We start from the raw sequence: 22,732 nt of genomic DNA on the forward strand, positions 1-22,732 counted from the left end.
CGGAATGAGACTTTTCAGAGCGAGGCCCCGCCGTGCACTTTCGTGGGCGGGCTGGAATGTACCCCGGGGGCGGAGGGTTTGGACAATGTGTAGATTTGTTTGGCCAAAGCTTCATTAATAAACAATTAAGGGCTTGTGGTGAGGGAGCCGGGTCTGGCTGCAGCGGGCCGGGGTCCTGACTGCCCCTCCGTTGAAGCGGAGGCCCAGCCTGAAAGCGGAGGCGCGGTGCCCAGAGCCAGCCCCGAACGCTTTCTGCAGGAACAGTAGCCAAGCTAATTATCCTGCGCTGCTGTGGGGTGCGGGGCGGGGTGGGGGGGGTCCTCTTGATTTCGAGGAATCCGATGGGGAGCTGCAGCCTTGCAGCGTAACAAGGATGTAGCCCCCGTGCGGGAAGGTGTATATGTGACTATTAAATAATAATTACCTTCAGGTCGCGCAGAGGTGAAGATGGAAGCCAAGTATGAGTAAGACATTGGAAAGTAAATTAAGTGAAAAAGAAACATTCTTTAAACTTTCCTGGGAGGTGGGAGTCACAGACGCCCTTGCAGCGGAGTCCACTGGACTGCAGAGGAGAGGGTGTTTAGGAAGCATCTCCCTCTGAGATGTTGGCTCTGGCCAAACTCCTGGGGCAGAGGCCTTGGGCGGCGAGGGGAAAATATTCCAGGTTTCTGAGCGGTCACTCGACAGAAAGCACGGCTGCCTGCCCACCGAGGGCCAGGGAGAGCCTGGAGGAGCCAGGGCAAATCCCGCACAGGCAGTGCCAAGAGCCATGTATGGTCAAAAGCAGAGGTGCTGGTCTCTGCTTTCCGCGCCTCGTTCCCACATGGGGCTTTTCAGCCTTGTGCTGGTGCATGTTCCGGCCCGGGGTATTCCTACGGCCCCAGGGAGACAGTATAAAAGCAAACTGGCTTTTGCCAAAGGAGAAGAAAAAATAACCCTTAATGTTTAAAACACCAAAGGGACTTGTGTTGAGGCTGAGGCTTAGAGATGTGTGTGTGTGTGTGTTGGGGGCGGGGGCTGTACCCTTCATGTCTGCCAGCGAAATATTCCTGAGTAATTAATGGATAGGAATTGAACGGAGTGGGGGGAAAAACAGGTGTTTCCCTTTTCCCAAGGGCATTTCTCATTTATTATATATCTAGTCAAAAGTTTCTTTCTGAGCAGACTTTGTCACATGCAGCTCAACAGGGGCTGTGTGAAAAGCACCCTGAGCGATCATTTTAAGAGCGGCCCGCATTCCACATGGTGACTGAATACGAATCCTTTATTCTTCCCAGCTTGACGATGAGATGGAGATTTAACCTCTGCTTGCCATCATTATCAGTTCCCTGAGTTTCTGAGTAGACGCCACAAAGCTCCTGAAAATGCAAGTTCCTGGATGTGTGTGCCCTCGCCCTGTTCCCCCCCACGCCCAAAGCCGTCCAAATACAGAGCTCAGGGGCCAGGAGGAGATCAATGGGAAGCAGTTTCTTGCTGCAGCATTCTACTGCATCTCTCAGAACTCCGCCCATGGGCTGTCTAGTCCCAGTGGTCACACAATTAGGAAAAAAAGGAAACCAGAAAATAAAAGAATGAGCAAAGGACAGACACATCACAGCATCTTTTTCTGCCTCCATTTTAAGCTGCATCACCCAGCTCATCATAGCTTATGTGCGTGTGCTGCATTTCCTCAGGTTTCAAAAGCCTGGTGGTTGAATCAGAAACCCGAGTTTCCCGCTGTGGCACAGTGGGTTAATGATCTGGCTGGTCTCTGTGGCATTGCTGGTTCAGTCCTTGGCCCAGGACAGTGGGTTAAGGATCTGGCATCGCCGTAGCTTTAGATCACAGATGCGGCTCAGATTTGATCCCTGGCTAGGGAACGCCATGGGCCGTGGGTGTGGCCAAAAAAGGAAAAAAAAAAAAGGAAAGAAAGGAAAAAAGAAACGAGAAACGCATGTCAATAAAGAAACCAGGGAGTTCCCATCGTGGCGCAGTGGTTAACGAATCCGACTAGGAACCATGATGTTGCGGGTTCGGTCCCTGCCCTTGCTCAGTGGGTTAACGATCCGGCGATGCCGTGAGCTGTGGTGTAGGTTGCAGACGGGGCTCGGATCTCGCGTTGCTGTGGCTCTGGTGTAGGCCGGTGGCTACAGCTCCGATTGGACCCCTAGCCTGGGAACCTCCATATGCCGCGGGAGCGGCCCAAGAAATAACAAAAAATAAATAAATAAATAAAATAAAATAAAGAAACCAAAAACACTGCCCTTTCCATAACCCTCACCAGCAAAATCTCAAGACTCCCCAGCCCGTTTTCTGATTCTCTGGCTCCCCAAGGAGACTCATATGCAACCAAAGCTGTTGCAAGCATCCTCCGCTTCCACCAGTGGCATCTTCTCAAACTTCGCTGCCATTCCTGACTCCCAGAATCACGCTCCAGGTGTTACAATTGGCATCAACCTTTCACCAGATATTTCCACCCTTGACATAGTCTCTTAAGATTCTGACCTTGGCCTGGGGACTCTTTCTTGGACCCACATAAAAGGGCCCCATTCTTTCTCAGTCTCACATATTATCTAGGCAGTTAGAGGCTAGCCCCTTATACTTCAGAGGGTCTTTTCCGTGGGGGACAAGTCATCAAACCCAACCTGACAGCTGTTAATCCTCTCCTCTCTCCAAAGGGCGTTTCACTGTCCATTATACTCATCCAGAGAATAACGTCTAGGTGTCCCCACATTGGCTGACCGTACAGTATAGACCCTGACTCTGAGATCCTCAGATACACAGGAGGAGGTGAAACAATTTTACCGGAAATGTTGCTTCTGCACAGAAGATAATGTATTGATGCAGATCTTAGCCTTATCCTGTTACACCAGTGCCGTCATAGGACGGCTGCTTGCATTAAGTTCATCCTGTCTGTTGCAGAAAAGAAAAGAAAAGAACGAAAACCCAGAAAATGATCAAATACAACAAATACAAAAAAATCAATCAATCAATCAAACACAACAGCCGCTTGTCTGTCATTCTCACACACACACACACACACACACACACACACACACACACACACCCCTAGGACGGGTGCTTTTTCAAGTAGTGAGGCAGGGTCCCGGACTTGTTCCCTCTTGTAGGTCCACCGTCTTTAACGTGTGCTCTTTTGCAGCGGACTGAGAGAAGGGGAGAAGCACCCTGTTTCCTTTCTTGTTGTTGTTGTTAACTATTTTTTAAAATTGAAGTATGGTCAATTTACAATGTAATGTTAGTTGCAGATTCTTTTTCCAGTGGTTTCCATGATAGGCTACAATAAGACATTGAATATAGTCCCTGTGCTATACAGCAGGTCCTTGTTTTTTGTCTATTTTAGATATAATAACAGATATCTGTTAATCCCAAACTCCTGATTTATCTCTTCCCTACACTGCATCTTAGTGCCTTTGACTCAGCCTCAACACATCACATACAATCCATTGGTGGAAGACAATTGCATGATCCCTTTTAGATGTAAGGGCTGGGGAGCCAAAAGTATAGTCCGTGGGCAGGAAATCACTTCCAAGCAACAACACTAACCCTGGAAAAGGAAGCACAAATGCTGCAGAGACCCAAACATCCCTGCCAGGGTACTAGACAGATATGTATCTTGACAAAACAACTATAACACTGTATATTCAATTTCACCTTGTTGTTTTTTTTCTTTCTCTTTCTTGTTTTTTTGTTTGTTTGTTTGTTTGTTTTTTAGGCCAGAACCCATGGCATATGGAAGTTCTCAGATTAGGGGTCAATCGGAGGTGCAGCTGCCAACCTGCACCACAGCTGCAGCAATGCTGTGGCATCTGAGCCATGTCTATGACCTACACCACAGCTCACAGCAACACCAAATCCTTGACCCACTGAGCAAGGCCAGGGATCAAATCTGAATCCTCACAGATACTAGTCAGGTTTGTTACCACTGAGCCAAGACAAGAACTCCTCAACTTATCCTTATTTTGAACTTTTATGTTCCAAGTGTAGTATCCTATTTAGTTCTTGCCATAAATCTAAAATATGGCAGGTCAGGTATTATTAGTCCACTTTACAAAAAGAGAAGTTATGGGAGTTCTCTTGTGGTTCAGCAGATTAAGGATCCAGCATTGTCACTGCAGCAGCTCAGGTCACTGCTGTGGTGAGGATTAGATCTCTGGCTCAGGGACTTCCACATGCACAGGTGCAGCCAATGAGAGAGAGAGAGACAGAGAGGGAGAGAAAGCATGGAATCTTAAGAAATTTGCTGAAGGATAAACGTGAGTTAGAGAAGATGATATCAATGGGAATGGCAGAGTAAGGACCTACAGAACTCTGCCTCTTCATGAAGTAAAAAGAACACTGGCAAAATTGTCAAAATTAAATTTTTCCGAACTCTGAAAATTAACCAAAGTATTGCAGTGATAGTGTTTACTCAAGAAAAACAGCTGAATCTCCATAAAAAAAATCAAGATTTATGGCATTATGGCATGCCCTATTCCCATCCCCCTCATCTCAGTGCTAATGTAAACTTGAAAAACCAAAAACCCCGCAATTAAAATTAAAATCACTGGCCTAGCAGCCACTGGAGATTGCCAAAAAACTGTCATTATTTGACCAGTCCATCAGTTCCTGGGAAATCCCACTCGAAGGACTATAATTATTTGACCTGACTCAGAGCTCACTTAGTGCGAACAACCTTTTCCCTGAAGATGTTTATCAAAAACAGTCAGCAGCAATTGTATAATCTTGCAGTTGCCTGGGAAAGCAATGAGTTGTAGCAATCATGAAGCTAACCAAAAACCTTAAAATAAAAACTATGAAAATGAAATATTCATTGGGGCTTTAAAAATCTTTGACATATTCCTGGCAATCTAGAAATCCTTGTGCATGCATAGGGCTGGACACATGCCCAGGTAAAACCTGAGAAGGCCCTACACTCCAATTTCTGGCTAACTTTGAGGTTCTGTGGAAGCAAGAAATAAAGGCTTATGCAGAGTTGTAAACTATGAACCTGAGGGTTGGAGATATATCCCAATACACATACAAACCCTTTTAGCAGGGGCTAAGAGACTTTTTGGTTCCTGGCATTTTAAGAAAATCCTTTCCAATTATTAGCTTAGCACCAAGCAAAGATGTCAGTGGTTAAACATAACAAAGAAAATAGAGAACATAATTAGTTCAAGAGAGTCCCTAAACAAACAAACAACAATGAATTCTGGGTTTGAGTTCCAGAGTTGCTGTATTATATTATTTTAAATGTCCACTTTTAACAACAAAAAAAGTTGTGAAACATGTGAAGAAACAAGAAAGTGTGATCCTTGCACAGAAAAAAAAAAAAAATCAGTCATGAGAAATTGTCCCTGAAGATGTCCAGATGTTAGACTTACTAGACAGAGATTTAAATCAGATATTTTAAATATATTCAAATATATTCAAGGGCACCACAGCTAAAGAATTTAAAACAAGTATGAGAACAATGGCTCACCAAATAGAAAATATCAGTATGTAGATATTTTTATTTTTAAAAAACAAAAATAGAAATTCTGTAGGTAAAAGTACAATAGTTGAAATTTTAAGAATTTACTAGAGGGTCTCAATATCAGATTTGAGCTGGCAGAAGAATCAAGGAACTTGTCAATAGGTCAATCAAGATTATCCAGTCTAAAGAAATGACAGAAAAATTAATGAGGAAAAATGCACAGTCTTAGACACTTATGGCATGCCAAAAGGCTACCAACATATACATAAGGGAGACCCCATAAGAAAGAAGTGACAGTTGTAGAAAGAATATTTGAAGAAATGATAACCAGAACCTCCCCAAAACATGATTTAAAAATCATTAATTCACACATCCAAAAAGCTCGATGAAATATAAATAGGAAAAACTCAAACACATCCACACATAGACACAAAATAATTGAATTGTTGAAAGGCAAAGAGATCTTGAAAACAGCACGAGAAAGTGACTCATCATGTACCATAAATTATCATGATTAATATCCATTTTTTAATCAGAAATTATGGAGGACAGGAAGCAGTGGAATAATATATTCCAAGTGCTAAAAGAAAAGGATTACTAAGCAAGAGTTCTATGTCTAGCAAAACTATCCTTCAAAAATGGAGGAAAAATTAAAACATTCCTAGATGAACAAAAACTAAGAGAATTTGTCATTAGCTGAGCTGCCCTACAATAAATACTGAAGGGAGTCCATCATGGTGAAATGAAAGGACGCTAGCAATAAATCAAATCCCGATGAAGAGATGGAAGACACTGGTAAAGGAAACTACATAGGTAAATTTTAAAAATAGTGTAATTGTATTTTCTGTTTGTAATTCTTTTATTTTTTTGAAGAGTAAAAGGCAACTACATAGAGCAATGATTGTAACTGTCAATAAGCAAATAATGCATGAAAATGTCATTTGTATGACAAAAGCTGTGACATAGGCAGAGGGAATGCAGCTAGGAACAAAGTGAAATCGAAATTGTTTGCTTGTGTACAAACCAAACTGTGATAAATTATAATGTTAATTGCAATCACCATGGCCACCACTAAGGAAATGACTCAAAAGCTATAGTAAAAGCAAAAACAAGCGGATTAAGATGCCACAGTAGAAAATGCCTCTGTCACACAGAGGTCACCAATAGAAAAAAATAAAACAAATAAGACATAAGACAAACAGACAGCAAGTTAAAAACTAGTAAACATCAATCCTACCTTGGTAATTACATTAAATGTAAATGAATTAAATACTCCAATCAAATAAAAGACAAAGATTGGCAGAATGGCTTTTTAAAAGCATAATTTAACTATATGATGTTTACAAGTGACATACTTTAGAGTCAAAGGTGGAAATAGGTTGAAAGTAAAAATAAGGTAAAAGATATATTACACAAATAGCAATCAGAAGAGACCTTGAATGGCAATACTAATATCAGAAAAAGCAGACTTTAAAACAAAAGTTGTTACTACAGATAATGAGGAATGTTTTAGAATGATAAAATTGTCAATCCATCAGGATGATATAACTATAAACCTACATGCACTTAACAACAACAAAAAAATAAAATCCATAAAGCAAAAGTGTATTTTATTTCTTTTATGGCTGAATAATATTCATTGTATGTATAAGACATTTTCTTTATTATGTAACATCTTGAAAGTGTTAAGCTCAGGGAAAGAAGTCAGACACAAAAGGCTGCATATTGGGTGATTCCATGTATAGGACATGCTCAGAATAGGCAAATTCAGAGAGACAGAAAATAGACTTGTTGCAAGAGTTGTAGAGAGAGAGAAATGGTAGTGATGGCCAATGAGTGTGGGATTTCTTTGAGGGTGATAAAAATATTCTGGAATTAGATAATTACGTCAGGTGCATAGCTTTGTGAATACAATAAAACCACTGGATTGCATACTTTAAAATGGTGAATTTTGTAGTATATGAATTATATCTCAATTTAAAAACTATAATAAATCTTATCCACATTTTCCTCTCTCACTCCCTCTCTCTCTCTCTCTCACACACACACACACACACACACACACACACACACACACACACACACACCACGGGTTAGAAGTGAATGAAGATTTGATTGTAAATATGTCTGACACTGAAATTTGCTTCTTTTGTCACTATGTAGTTTCCTGTCACTTAGAATAAAAAAAAGCACTAAAATAGCTCCAAGATTTTTGCAAAGTTTATTAATCATTGTCCTAGAAAATGTTCATTTGACGTTAATATTTATATCAATTTTTTTAATGTCACGTAAAAAATTGTGATAAACTTAGAGGCTTAAAACAACCCAAATTTATGATTTCACAGTTCCATGGATCAGGCATCTAGGTGCTGGCGAGTTGGGTATTTTGTTCAGCGTGTCACCAGGCTAAAACCAAGACGTCAGCCAGGACTGCAGACCTCATCTGGGCCTCCATGTCCTCTTCCAAGCCATCTGGCTGTTAGAAGAATTCAGTTCTAGAAGGCTGTAGGACTGAGGCCCCCACCTTCTCTACCAAATGGCCCTTTCCAAAACTGGAAGTGTACTTCTTGAGAGCTAACGGGAGAGCAAGGCTGTTGCTTCTTCTGTTCCTGATTTCTAGACTCTCTTTTAAATGGCTTATCTAATTAGATCAGCCTCACCCCAAATAATCCTCCTTTTGTTAACTGAAGGTCAATTGATTAGGGACCTTAATCACAGTTGTAAAAAACCCGCATTCACCTTTATCAGAACATGTAACCTAATCAAGGGAGTGACAATCTTATCATATTCACAGGTCTAGCCCACACTCAAGGGGAGAATGCACAGGACGTGGGGCATCGGGGTTATCTCAGAATTCTGCCAACAAAAAGTATGGTTTCTCATGTATGTCAACCAAGACTGGGCCTCGCAAAGATATGAAAATATATGAGCTTGGTCAATATGTGGACCGTGGGGAGTCTTGGTCAAGCCACACTCCATTAGAACCAGGATCAGCTTAAGCCTAAGAACAAACAGTAGCTTCCAAACCTGGATGCCCATCGGAATAACCTGAGAAATCCTGCATTCCACCTTCTAGAATTTCTGACTCAACATAAAAGTATAGCTATCCCCATGCCATCCCCTACACAGACACACACACACACACACACACACACACACGCACACACCCTATGTTATTGAGACTCCAGATTTCAGATGAGCAACAGCATTGAGAACCATTACCCTTAGACTCTACAAGCCACAATTAATTGAGAAGAATGAAAACAGCAGAGTGAGGAAACACTATGCCAGCTTGCAAAATAATTAAATTTATGGACACATCTAACAACATACAGTATTTAATTTAATCACTGATGATTCCTCCTCACTTTTTATTCATAGGAGGAAAACCTACAGCCTAGGAAAGGAAATCTGTGGTCGAAATATTTGCTATACTTGAATTCGAATCTCCACCCCACCTGGAACTCGTTAATACGCTCCATCCATTACTGAAGGTCTCAGCCTCAGGTTCTATCAGTAGCTGTTCCGTCTACCTCTCAGGAGGATGGTGATGATGAAAAGGTTTGCTGAGTTCTAAACACGAGTTGTTAGAGAAAATCTGAGTCTTTGTCCTGCAGTCTTGTTGACTTTGAACCACAGTAATTCCTTGGGTCTGTTCAACGAGCATCCTGGGAGACCTGGTCCTCCTCCCCTTCCTCCCCCTTCAGGGGCAGAGAGAAGAACTTTCCAGAAGAGGACGGCTAGACCTGCCCCCGTGCTCTCAGGATGCCCTCCACGCCCACCGCTCAGCCTCCCCTTTGTGGGCTGTTGGAAAGGGAGAGAGCCCTACTTCCTTGCATATTAAAGGCTGTCTGAAGGCGGAGGGACAATGGTCCCTAGGAACTGTGAATATCACACAACCTCCTCTTGCAGCACACGGACGACACGTGAACTGGGCACGCATGGCCAATCACAGGACAAAATCCCGCTTCCGCATCCACCACACTGTAATCCCCTTTGCACCCACTTGGTTAGCTGTGACTCGTAAACCCTCAGAACCAGCTGACTGCCACTGGCTTACCCACTGCCTGGCTCTCAGTGCTTCACTTCTTCCAGTGGGAGAGGTTAAGAAAGGCAGAATACATGGACCAACATGAAAGGGAAAGAGAAAATTCTGCCTAAAAATAGGGCCGTTAACATCCGGCCATTCATTTTCTCAAACGTGCAAATAATCACACCCGTTTTCTCTCACTTGAAGGACCGTTCGGAGAATGAAGGAAGATGATGATTGTCAAACGACGTTTGGAGTCCGATGAGCACTGAATAATCCTGTTTTAAGAGCAAGATCCAAAGTGGGCCCAATAAAATGAGGGGGTTCTAATTCTTGCTCCCCGTATCTCTTCCCACGTGTCCTATGATGCTGGTATCATTGTTTGTGGATGTCCAAACATTGGACTGTACAGTCCTTCCGAGGAGGCACTGTCCTGTTTGTTCAGAATTTTGGCTGCAGGAAGAGCCCAAAGGAAGTACTCTGGTAGGTGCTTATTTTCCTGTGACCAGCAGCCCAGATCCATGACACCTCATAGGCATGGAAGCCTCAGGTGGCCAGGGAATTTTATCTGTCTGTTTTACGTCTATACCCCCATCCCTTTAGCACCCTGCCTGGTACAGAGTAAGCACTCAATAAGTATTTCCTGAGTAAATGAATGAGAAAATGCTTGCTGGCTTGAGTTAAATGAAGGTACATTTTTTTTCTTTTTTGGCTGTCTTGCAGCAGATGGAGTTCCCATCCAAGCCACAGGTGCGACCACCACAGGTGGCCACACAGATCCAAAACCCATCGTGCCAGACCCGGGATCAAACCTGTGTCTTAGCACTGCAGAGATGGCACTGATCCCATTGTGCCACAGTGGGACCTCCCAGGTAAAATTTGATTTTGACAGAGTGAAATGGCAGCTGCTTCAGCCTCAAGTAGAGGAGCAGCAAACCTGGCTGAAGGCACAGTCCCATCGTTGGGATGCCCGCCTTGCCCTTATCTTGCTCTCGGAACGGCTCTCTTGCCCTCTCTGCCTCTCTCCAGCTCAGCCCAGCACATTCATACTGTCCTATGACTGCTCGAAACCCTGCCTTGGATTCTGGCCCAGGCCTCCTATTCATGCCCCCAAATGCCCTCGCCCTCCAGCCCCTTCCATTTGCCCCTTCCCCATCACACCCCGCACAGCCAACTTGGGAGAGCTTTCCTGTACACGGTTCAGGAGTGTAGCTGTTTCTGCTTTGTTCTGTCCTGCTTCCTGAGTGTCCTTCCTGCCAGGACCCCAACTCGCCCGGCCCCCACACCTCCGAGAGTACACTCACCACTGTCACTTCTGCCTTGTCATTTGCTACTGACCACCTGTCTTCTTGGAGGGATGTTATATTTATTAGTCTGGGTTCTCCAAAGAAACGGAACCAACAAGGTGTCTATATGGAAAGAGATTTATCACAAGGAATTGGCCCACATGATGAGGACAGCTGAGGCATCCCAAGATCATGGTCAACAAGTCGGGGACCCAGGAGAGTGGAGGGTGTGGTCCCAGGAGGAGGGCTGGCAGGACTGCGGCTCAGGAAGAGCTGTTATTTCCCTTTGAAGGAGAAGGCTGGCCAAGGCTGATGACCCGGATAAAGGTGTCAAGCAGAAGGGACTTTCTTACTTGGAAGACAGTCTGCCTTTTCGCTCTATGCTGGCCTGCAACTGATGGAACAAGGCCCGCTCAGGCCGGGGAGGGTAATCCACCTTCCCGCCTGTCTCGCGACGAAGGGTGAACCTCACAGATGCGCCCCCACAACTGTTTGACCAGATAGCAGGGTACCCAGGGACCAAGTAAGCTGACACATTCAACTAACCATCACAGCCCTAAACTTGTCACCTGTCACCTGTTAAACCCTAAAATAAGCTTCTCTGAGGTGCCTGTTTTCTTCCTGTCTCCTGGAACTGCAAAGCGGTGGGTCCGAAGCAGGGCTATGGAGGGGAAGAGGCTCTCCCAGCCCCTGCCCTGTCTCTCCTCCCAAACCCGGGGCTCCAGAACTGGCCTGGGGCAGGAGAGTCCCCCCCTCCTCAAGATGTGCCCCTCACACCTGCCAGGAGGGGCTGCTTGGAGCCACAGCATCTTTGTCTTCCTTCTCCACCTGCGCTCCAACCACTCCTACCAACGTTAACTTTGTGCCTAAAACACACTCACCCTTTTCATCTGTGTAAGTCGCCGTGGCTGCCTGACGACCAGGCACCCTGATCGCCCATATTCATGCGGTGAAATGTGTCACGTGCACATCATTGCACGTTTTATTCGGTACTGAGCACGGCATCAGGTTGAAAGACTCGGGGTGAATAATCAGAAGGCAGGAGTTTGAACACTGGTACCATCACTTGCTGGAAATAAGAAAAATGAACAAAACATCTACAACGATTAAGCCCCAGGTGTCTGATATTTTCCCTTGTCTACTTGGCAGCACCCATGTGAGCAGAAATGAAACAAGGGGCCAATCCTGGTAACGGAAGTCCTTCGTAAATGATAAGGTGCTATTGCAAATACAGCATAGTCTTACATTATTCTCAGGCTTCACGATTTGTTTATAGACGCCTCCACGCGTGACTTTAAAAACGAGCTTTAAAAAGCCTTCTGAAAGACAAGGGCTTCAGACAAACTCTGCTGTAAAGCTCCAGAAATCAAATAGAAAAGGAGAGAAAGAAATACACCCAAGCTTTCGAACATGCAAAGATCCAAGAGCAGAAATGGCTGTGCAATCGCTGCAAATAATAAGTGCTTTGTCCTCGGAGGAGGCATCCCGTTCCCCATCGCGGGACCGCGATGCTGTACTTTAAGCAAGGCCTTCATTTATCATCAGAATGATATCGGGTATCATGCAGACCAGCTGTGAGGCTCTCCAAGGGTGAAAGAGACGGGACAAATTGTGTCCAAGGGCCCAGGGAGAGGGGGTCACAGCTCCTCCAGCGCAGCGCACACAGCCCATCCGGCAACAGCGAAACGGCCGTGACTCGAACGCCACAGAGCAGAGCTGGGGTCGGGTCAGAGGCGTATACCGGGAGAATTTATATCTCTGCTTTATAATGGATGTTCTCTTGTGCTCAAAAAGCGTCCGTGAATTATGAAAGACATTTATCAGACATTAGAAAAATTCCAACGTTGGAAAAAATTTACCATCATTTATCAGAGGCTTGAAGCTACAGTGTATTTTTCATTATGCGATATGGAAACACATGTGCGATGAGTGGGTGGGTTTCTGGTTCAACACGAAACCCACACTGGCCCCCGGGTAATTGGATTCAGCCGAATACAGGACAGTGCACTCCAGGGCCTTGAGCATCGCTAAGGGAGAAACAAAAAATCATCCCAAATGGTACTTAAACCCAACAGTGGACATCTCCATACTAGGTAACTTAACCTCTGGTATCACACGGCGATGAAGGCACTGGGCTTGAACATGACCAAGTCGAAGGCACCGAATGTTCGACCGTAGGCAGGATAAACTCCATCTTAGACCTGGTCTCTCAATCTAAACTCGCTGAGGCTTTCCAGTCCTCATCGCATCTGCATCTCCATGGCCTCATCAGGCCTTAATTGTGTCTCATCGATCTCAGTTTGTACCTCTGGCAGGTACATCACAACTTAACTTAGACACACCAGCGTGTTCTACGTGCCGGTTGTCCTTGATCCTCCAGGCGGTCTTGCGGGGGCTTCAGAGAGGACCGGAGAAGAACGTTCACTCTCTCCTTGCATGCGAAAAATTAGGTCAAAGGATGGCTACTCCAAGGTCAAACCCCTGCTAAATATCAGAGCCATGAGGTGAGCCCTAGGCCAGGGTTCCTTAAATATGGAAACGAACTTCTTGGAGCTTAAGGCTATGAGACCCTCACCACGTGGTCCTCTGGGGCATCTCGTAATTTCCTCTTCAGGAGCTCCTTAAGAAGAGCATAAAGGCATATCCAGCTGGAACCATTTACGCAAACTGTACAGCCTGGAGGCAGGGGATGGACTTAATGACCCTAGGCTAATCAATTCCTGCTTCCTCACACAAGGAGTGATTGCAAAGTAATGATCCACCAGCCCCAGACAAACATCACAGTTATACCTTAAATGAAGTTTCTGATTCTTCATTCCATGATAAATGCATGGTTAATCCTGATCCCTGATCCATCATAAATTGCTCTTCTCTTCAGGGTCACTCGGTGACATCTGACTGGGAGTTGTGGAGGAAGTTGAGCGGGAGAGCTTCAGCAGGAGTGGGCGCGATAGTGTAGGTACTGAGAGTGTTCGCCTTCATCTGTTGCCATCTGTCTTTATTTTGCTAACCCGCTCAATCGGACACCATCGGTGTCAACAGACAGAAAAATGCTTTTCTTCAACGTTAGGCACCATATCTTCTGGCTTCACCTCCTGCATCTCAGACAGCCCTGGATCATCGTAGGCAGGGCTGCAAGGATCCCTTCGCTCCCTGAAGTGGCTCCGGACAGTCGTGCCGTTTCAGGCATGGTTCCGAAGCCACAACGAGGTTTTGGATTCCACCTCAGTGCTCCCGTGCTTGGCAGCAGATTTCTCCCCTCTTACACAGAAAGATCCAGAATTCGACCTTTAGCTCATCCTCCAAGAATGTGGACACAAGCTGAGGGATGGGGGGGTGACGGTTAAGCCAACTGCTTTTTATTCTTTCCAACAGATTGTGATGGAGGCAGCCACTCTCTTTCCCCAGGACCCCCACCCCACCCACCACGAAAAAACCAGAAGAACCCTGTGTTTTTGCTACTGTGTACTACATGGAAAAGTCATTCATTTGATGACTTGAGTAAAAAGTTTCCCCAAAAGAAGTTTGCCTTATAATTTCTAAGAAATCTGCCATCTCTGGGCCATTGAGGGGTGTCTTTCACATCTTTATCACTCCTATATAGTCTGTCAACTCTGGGAAGAATTGAACAACTCTAAAAGTCTAATTCGCATTATCGAGGAGCCTGTGGCGCACTGCCCAAATCCATCCACCCACCCCTCTGCTATGGGAAGAAGCTGCATCCTTCTCTAGGACTCAACTTAGAACATCACCTCACCCAGGGGTGACACCACCTCCCCTCGGGCTTCCTTATCCCACGACTGGTCCCTGCAAGGGTATCAAGGGCCAATCCTCCAGCCCCGGTTCAGGACGACCCTGCAAGGCTAACCCAGCTTCAGGGATGCCCAAGCGGCCATGTGACCGGGGCCCCAGGAACCCGAAGCCTTGGTTGGGACTGCATTGCAGCTCGACTCCTCCCTCTCCCTAATTCCCTTCCTCCTATTCCCTTCCCTGAAAGGCAGGGTACTCTCCAATACACACTCTCAGAGTCTGTTTCCTAAAGAACCTACCTCGCAGCATGGATATTTTGGATGATAACAGACGTAGGAACCATGATCAAATGCATCGCAGTTTGTTGACTTGTGTCTGCTCTTCAATATGATCAGTGATTTTGAGCTTTGGGCTGGAGGGAGGCTTCATAATAGACAACGGTTGTCACAGGGGGCAGGGGAAGTTGCTGAACCAGGCAGAGAACATGCAGATGTTATTCTTTCAAATGCAACTAATTGTACTGTGTTAAAACACTAAATCATTGAGTCACCTACCAACAGCCTATCGGTGGAAACGTAGGTCTCTGTGCAGAAGAGGATAAAGACACCACTCCTACTCCCCCAACTATTCCTATGTTATGTGCTCTCTGTCTGACCTTCCTATCTCCTCTGAAGGTCACCTATTGATGGGATCTTGCCCTCCCACCCTTCTCTTCTTATCTTTGGAGACAAAATCCCAACCGTGGATCGTCTTATGACTGTTTGGGGAGAAATAGCGCCAGGAAGGGAAGTAAGCACGCCATGCTTGAAAAGCTTGAGAAGTGGCTCCTGGCTCTGCGGCTGCCGGGCTGACAGCTGTGGCTCTTCCGCAGTCCTCTGGCCAATGGCTGTGTGGTCAGAGTACCCAGTTTCTCTTCCTTATGCTCTGTTATGCTATGTAGTTCTTGACGCATCTAGACCTGTGTTTCCTGCCTCTGACAGTCATCTGCTTTATCTCCAGGGACAGTAGGAAAACCAAAAATGATTGAAATACGAAGGATTTGAACTTATTAACTAGAAAGCATATATTTCCTATATTACCATTAGAAGGCAGTAAAAGGGACATGAAATCAAGGTAACGGTCCTACGTTTTACAACTCCCAAGCTACTAGGAGTCATTTTATCACTCCAGCCCAGAATTACTGCCTGTGACTATCTGGTTCCATTCAAGCACCCAGTAAGAAGACAGGACGAATACAGGCCACTTCCAGAATGGTTGACTTTTGAAATCACCAACAATGTCAATGCCTTTTCCTAATAGAGTGGAAAATACCCAAATAAAACTGTCCCCATTTAGCCAAGATACTTATGTCTCTTTTGTGGCCATGGTATGTTACTTCAATTTTTGTAAACAGCTGCTAGGTTATAACCCTGTAATTTTAATATCCACCCCTAATGACAAGGTAAAGCATCTGACATAAATGTTGACCCAAAAAGTAAGAGTGTGGTTATAAAAGAAAGGAAACTGATCATACTACCCAAAGATATCTGTAGAACAATGCAATTTCTATAAAAATTTCAGTGGCAATTTTTAGAGAAATTGAACAAACCATCCTAAAATCTGTATGGAACTACAGAAGATCCCCCAAACCAAAGCAATCTTGAGAAAGAAGAATATAGCTGGATGCATCACACTCCCTGATTTCAAACTATACTATCAGGCTGTAGTAATCAAAACAGTATGTTACTGATATAAAAACGACACATACATCAATGGAATAGAGTTGAGAACCCAGAAATAAACCCAGACATATATGGTCAACTGATGTTTGACAAGGGAGCCAAGAAAGTTCAATGGGGAAGGGATAATCTCTCCAATAAATGGTGCCAGAAGACTGGCTAGTCACCCACAAAAGAACGTAATTGTACCCCTACCTTAACACCACTCAAAAATTAACTTGAAATAGATTAATGAGTTAAATGTAAGACCTGAAACCATAACCCACCTAAAAGAAAACCTAGAGAAAAAACTTGACAATGGCCTTTCCAAAGATTTCTTGGATATTACACCAAAAGCTCAAGTAACAAAAGCAAAAATAAACAACTGGACTACACAGCAAAAGAAATAGCCACAAAATGAAAAGACAACCTATGGAACAAGAAAAAAATATTTGCAAACTATACACCTGCTAAAGGGTTTATATATGAATTACATAAGGAACTCATATGACTCAATAGCAAAACAAAACAAAAACAAGTTAAAAAAAACAGATAATCTGGTTTTAAAATGAGCAGAGAATTTGAATAGAGATTTTTATAAAAAAGATATACAAATAACCAACAGTTACATGAAAAAATGCACACCATCCCTAAACATTAGGAAGATGCAAATCAAAATCATGAGGAGAAATCACCTCACACCATTAGAATGGCTATTGTCAAAAAGACGAGACAGCACGCGTTGGCAAGGATGTGGAAAAAAAGAAACATTTATACACTGTTGGTGGGAGTGTAAATTGGTAGAGGCACTATGAAAAACAGTATGAAGGAATTCCTCCAAAAATTAACTACCATATGATCCAGCAATCTCATTTCTGGGTATGTATCTGAAGGAAATGAAATCATTATCATGAAGCAAGGAGATAGGTGCCCTCCCATGTTCATTGCCGCATTATTCACAGTAGCCACAGTATGGAAACAATGTAACTATCCATCAGCCAAGGAATGGATAGAGAAAATGTGGTGTATATTAACAAGGGAATATTATTCAGCCACTAAAAAAGAAGGAAATCCTGCCATTTGAAACAACATGGATATACCTTGAGGGTATTATGCTCAACAAAATAAGTCAGACAGAGAAAGACAGATACTGTATGATTCCACTAATAGGTGGAATCTAAAGAAGTCAAACTCACAGAAAAACAGAGTAGCAGCATGGTCGCCAGGTGCTAGGGGTGGGTAGATGAAATGGGGAGATACTGGTCAAAGGCTACAAACTTCCAGTTATCAGGTAAATAAATTCTGGGGATCTCACGTGCAGCATAGAGACTCTCTCCAACAGGACTGTGCTGTATACCTGAAAGTTGCTAAGCATAGACCTTAAATGCCCTTACCACATTCACACACAAAAATCTAACTACCGAGGTGATGGATGGGTTCACTAACCATATTGTGATAATCGTTTTGCCACGTATATTTGTATCAAATCCTCGTGTTGTACATCTTAAACTTACACAGTATTATGCGTCAATTATATTTCAATAAAACTGGGAAAAATAAGAGAAAGGAGGCTGAAGAGAAGATAGAGAACGAGTCGATATTCTATTTTTCAAAGGCTTTCATTGGTAATGCTGCTTTTGCAACCACATAGCAACAAAGCATTTGAAATAACTTGACAATCTAAGCATTAAAAACTTACACTGAGGTGAGGGGTTTATAGAAAGCAACTTCCCTCCAATGCTGTCTGCTCCACTGCTGCTGCTGCAAACAACCAACATGAAAAATGTATTCCCCAAGTTAGACGGTCAGTGTCTCAGCAGAGAAAGGGTGAAATAAAGAGAACCTGATTCCAGCCAGTCCGGGTCTGAGCACCAATGAGAGTTTCTTTAGATGACGTAATGCTTGAATCCTGATATCCTTTTGAAAAGAGCTTGTGGTTGAAGTTTTCTCTAAACCAGACTGAACTGGAATTTCCTCCCATCCAGAGACAGTCTCCTTCTCTCCCTCCTACACGGCTTTCTTAGGTAGGTTTGTTCAAAAGTAGTAATGTCCTTTCCTAAAGTTTGACAAGAAGCACCTTTCGTAATTGCAGTTTGCATTTGGAGTCTTTACACGGTCTGGGTCCACATCCCTGGGGCCCCCCTCATCCTTCCTTGGTGATGACAGGGGACTAAGAGGTGGATAGAAAATGCAGGTGGGCACCACCTCCTCTCGGTCATCCCGAATCCTGGCTCTTTCCATGTGTCCTTCACACGGCTCTTGGGGTGGGGATGCTTGCGACAAAGGAAGACAGACCCACACTTCCAGGTACAGAGCCAGATGGGAAAGTTGCTGCCGTCTGTGTGGCGTTATCCTCGTGTCCACTAGCCTGCTGTTGTCACCCAGCTAAGTGGGATGGTTCCAGGTGACCGCAGGTCTGGTGAACTCAGGAATCCTGCTCAAGGAAACGGTGAAACTGCTCACTCTCTGAAAGGCTTCGCCACCGACCTGAGGACGTGAGGGACACGGGAGGGGGCGAGGGGCGCGCTCTTTGGATTCTGACTTAGGCACCCTTTTAGCTGAAATCCTGGACCTTTCAAGAGAGTTAGCGTCAGGAAATGGCAGGAGGTTTGGTAAAGATTCTCAGGGCACAGCCAATGTTGGCTGAGAAACAATGTCCCTTATACAAACTATTTTTGGATTTAAAAAACCTTCTTCTGAAAGAATTCGCCATTTGCCACCCCATTAAATCAAACCTTCAGATCCTGGTTAACCAATAACCTCATTTGGAATATACCAGCCAAATGGAGTAAGTTGGACAAAAAAAAAAGAAAAGAAAAAAATAGCCATTAGTTTTCAAAAGCTAATGTATGTCAAATGTCCTGGCACTGAATGAGCTAATATATAAGTGAAGAGTCTTTGGAAGCAAAACAGCTATAAAAATAGAAGACGTCATTATTTGTAAGACCATTGGCTCTTCTCATTGTCTTTCTGTAGTGTCGTCTCCAAGAGAAGAGGAACCACTTTTCTTTTGATCTCTATGGCATCCTTTTTTCATAACACAGTACCTGGAACCCTGGAGCATCATAAACATCTGATAAAGATTTGCTACCCTGAATTAAAATTCAAAACCACAGATATTTATCAATGGCACCATGCTAATTGGTAATTACAAAAGCGAGCACAGAGGTAAGTTTCTACCTTCTTGAGAAGACTGTCTGATCTATCTGCAAGAGCTCGGAAGCCCCAGAAGCAATGGTGCAAACACAAACATCTTCAGAACCAGACAGAAAACAGCAAGTGGCAGTGGGCTGCTGATTTGGAGACAACAGCGTTACCATGAGGGTAGTGAAAACTGGAGCGTACGTACAAGGCTTGCTTAAAATTATTATTCCATTTCAAATAGTTTGTCATCACAGCATTAACAAAAATAGTTTTGTCAAGTTTCTGGCACATTATCCATCCGTGGAAAGAAGTGAAGGTCTGACACATGTTACAGTCCAGATGACCCTTGAAAACATTATGCCAAGTGAAATAAGCACAAAATAAAGTAAAATCAAATAAGAACAAAGAACAAATAGTGTAAGCTTTCACTTACACGAAATATCTAGAATGGGCAAATCCATAGACACAGGAAGTAGACAAGCGATTAGCAGAGGCTGGGGTTGGGAGGGAGGAACACTGGGGAGGTGTTGCTTAATGGTTGCAGTTTCTTTTTGCAAGATGAAAACTTTTGGAAAGAGTGGTGACGGTTGCACAACACCGTGAATGTGGTTAATGTCATTGAATTGCACATTTAAAATAGTTAAATTTTACAGTATTAATATTTTACCACAATTTTTTTTTGACTTTTTCCCTTTTCTAGGGCTGCACCCGTGGCACGTGGAGGTTCCCAGGCCAGGGGTCCAATCGGAGCTACAGCCAGCGGCCTACACCAGAGCCACAGCAATGCGGGATCTTCGACCTACACCACAGCTCACGGCAACACTGGATCCTTAACCCACTGATTGAGGTCAGGGGTCGAATCCACAACCTCATGGTTCCTAGCTGGATTCGTCAACCACTGAGCCACGACGGGAACGCCACAATATGCTTTTTATAAGTCAGGCAGATTCCATGCAATCTGGCCAGCTGAGACTGACGTGTCCTGGCACAAGGCTTGTTCAATAAGTTTTTGCCAAATGCAGAAAGACACGGGTCCCCAGCCCCAACCCCCATGATAGTCCAGAGTTTAGTGGAAATAACGCAGTACTTCGATTCAGGTGGTTGTTGGTCTCGCTCTTCACTACAGCTACATAGTCTTGGGTAATTTACTTAACCTCTCCTTGCCTCCCCTCCTCCTCGGATGATGTAGAGATAACAGTGGAAGCTACCTCCTAGGATTAGAATGAAGGCGAATGAGATAATTTCTGTAAAGTTCTTCTCAAAGTGGCTGGCTCATTATCATTATTAGCTATTATTAACATTAGATAAACTAATAAGAATTAGCTGTTGTAATTACTAGAGAGACTCGGTAAATAAGGATTTGCATTTTTGCTCCTCACCTAATGACGTGTTGATTTCCTTGACTTGGACTGTCTTCTTAGGAACGATGGACGCAGCAAGGTGCAGTTCACAGTCTGTTTTGGAACATCTCAGTTTTACCTAAGATATTACTGACTTGCTGGAAATCCTGTAATGATGCCCTGAGGTTTTAATAAGCCCCAAATCCTATAGCACAGGCTTATTGTCACCCCTTCAGCCTCGTCGTGGACATGGTGGCCTCCTCCTCATCCATTCCGTGCTGCCCAGCAGTCCTGATTTCTGTTTTGTAATCTCTGTGCTTCTGGAGGAACCAGACTCTTCCTTTGGCTCCAGAGAACAACCTTGTGGCCTGGCCAGGCTAAGCAGGCTTTTCCTTCCTCCCCAACACCGTGTGTGTGATCTAAAGCAGGGCCTGTGGCCTCTCCAGCTCCAATCGCGGTACATCTCAGGACTCCTCTTAGGAATTCCGGAACAAGTTTTTCTCTCCTCCGAATGGTGTAGAAGGCAAGTGTGAGGGCTGGAGCAGCTGCAGTGATTTCGCTACCTTAGGAGACACAAATCCCCAGCTAGGGGAAATTGCTCTCATAGCATGACTGAGACCATCCTACCTCTGGATGGTTCTGTTTACTGAACCAGTAAATCCCCCTTCTTATTACAACCTAGAAGTCTTACATAACCACCACAACAACAGAAATAAGTCTCATGTTGCTGAACTACTCCTTACCTCTTGGCCCCAGCGGAACTGATGTGGCATCTGTTCCAGAACATGACGGGGCATCTTCCGATCCAACTGTGCTCACGTCACGCCCGCTCTCCCTGGGTTGTTCATTCGCCAGCCTCCCTTCTGTGGTTTCCCTACTCTGCTTGCTCTGGCTCGTTCTCATTCACCCTGAATAGTTCAGCTCAAATGGCGTTTCCCAGAAAGCCTTCTCGAATCTGTCTGTCCAGATGGAGTTCTCCCTTCGTGGGCGCGCGTCACATTCCGCTTCTCTGCAGGACTTGCCTCCAGATGATTACATCCTTGTCTAATTCGTGGACTGATCTCTGTCGCCCACCTTTTGTTCACTGCTGTCACATCTCTAGGGCCAAACACAGAACTTTGCCTGTAAAAACAACAGTAAATAAATATTAGTTAAACAAATGACTCGCTTTTAGTTGCCAAGGCTTATTGTTAAGGCCTTCGTGTAGACGATCCGATAAAAACAAAAACACCGTATAAACAAGTCAGTCGTTGAGAAGAGAGGGGTTAAGAACAAGCTGCTGACTTTGGCTATGGGTGAACAGCCACATTCAACCAATGTTAGCTGCGCATGACACAGGGACTGAGGGACAGAGGACATTGGCCCTGCTCACCAGCAGCCCTTTGCGGGGCTTTAATCAGCTGGGCGTCGAGAACGCTGCCACGCGAAGGATCCCAGGTCACATCTGTTACTCAGCGCTTTGGTGCGTGGTGCCAGCAGGGTCAAACCTACATTAGCCTTTTTGAAAGCTCTGGCCTTGCCGGTGTCCGAAATAGCAGAAAAGGCCTAACTCTCAAGCCTCTTGCTGGCCGTTCCCCTTTCCTCTCTCAAGCCTGGAGACCATGGGCAGCATGTTGGCGGCCTTGCAGCCTGCCCTCTCCAGGTGTCTGAAAGCACTTTATAAACCACACCCCACGAGTTCTACTGTGTCATTATCCTGAGCCGGAGACGGCGAGGGCCAGGGACTGAGGCTGGATTCTCGTGAGAAGTCAAGACGAGCCAGAAGCCAGCGCTGGCTTTAGTTCCAAGCCCCCCAGAACAGTGAAGACCCTGGCGTCTGGGTAAAGCCAGGCACTGAGCGGCTCACACCCAGGCATTGCCACTTATTCACTTTGTTACCGCATGAATGATATTTGTGATTTCCCAGCCTCAGTTTTCTCATCCATAAATTAGGGATGAAAATACCTATATAGCTCATAAGATGGAATGAGATAAAATACAAGAAACGCTTTGCACGAGGTCGGGCACATAAAAGCCTTCCTTCCGACCTC

The 22,732-nt window shown here is 44.5% G+C and overlaps 1 long non-coding RNA gene across 3 annotated transcripts in view; it reads right to left on the reverse strand.

Moving 5' to 3' along the window:
* Window positions 1-18,036, reverse strand: part of LOC110260391 (uncharacterized) — an 82,836-nt gene extending 64,800 nt beyond the window's left edge. For all 3 annotated transcript variants that reach the window (XR_014843155.1, XR_014843154.1, XR_002343643.2), the window contains exon 1: window positions 17,918-18,036. This is a non-coding gene — a long non-coding RNA (uncharacterized LOC110260391). The remainder of the gene's footprint in view (window positions 1-17,917) is intronic.
* Window positions 18,037-22,732: the final 4,696 nt, after the last annotated feature.

Source organism: Sus scrofa, chromosome 4, assembly GCF_054392235.1.
Source record: "Sus scrofa isolate SSC_HxYL_T2T_F1_AM1 chromosome 4, Sscrofa_HxYL_maternal_Yorkshire_Landrace_v2.0, whole genome shotgun sequence".
NCBI lineage: Eukaryota > Metazoa > Chordata > Mammalia > Artiodactyla > Suidae > Sus > Sus scrofa.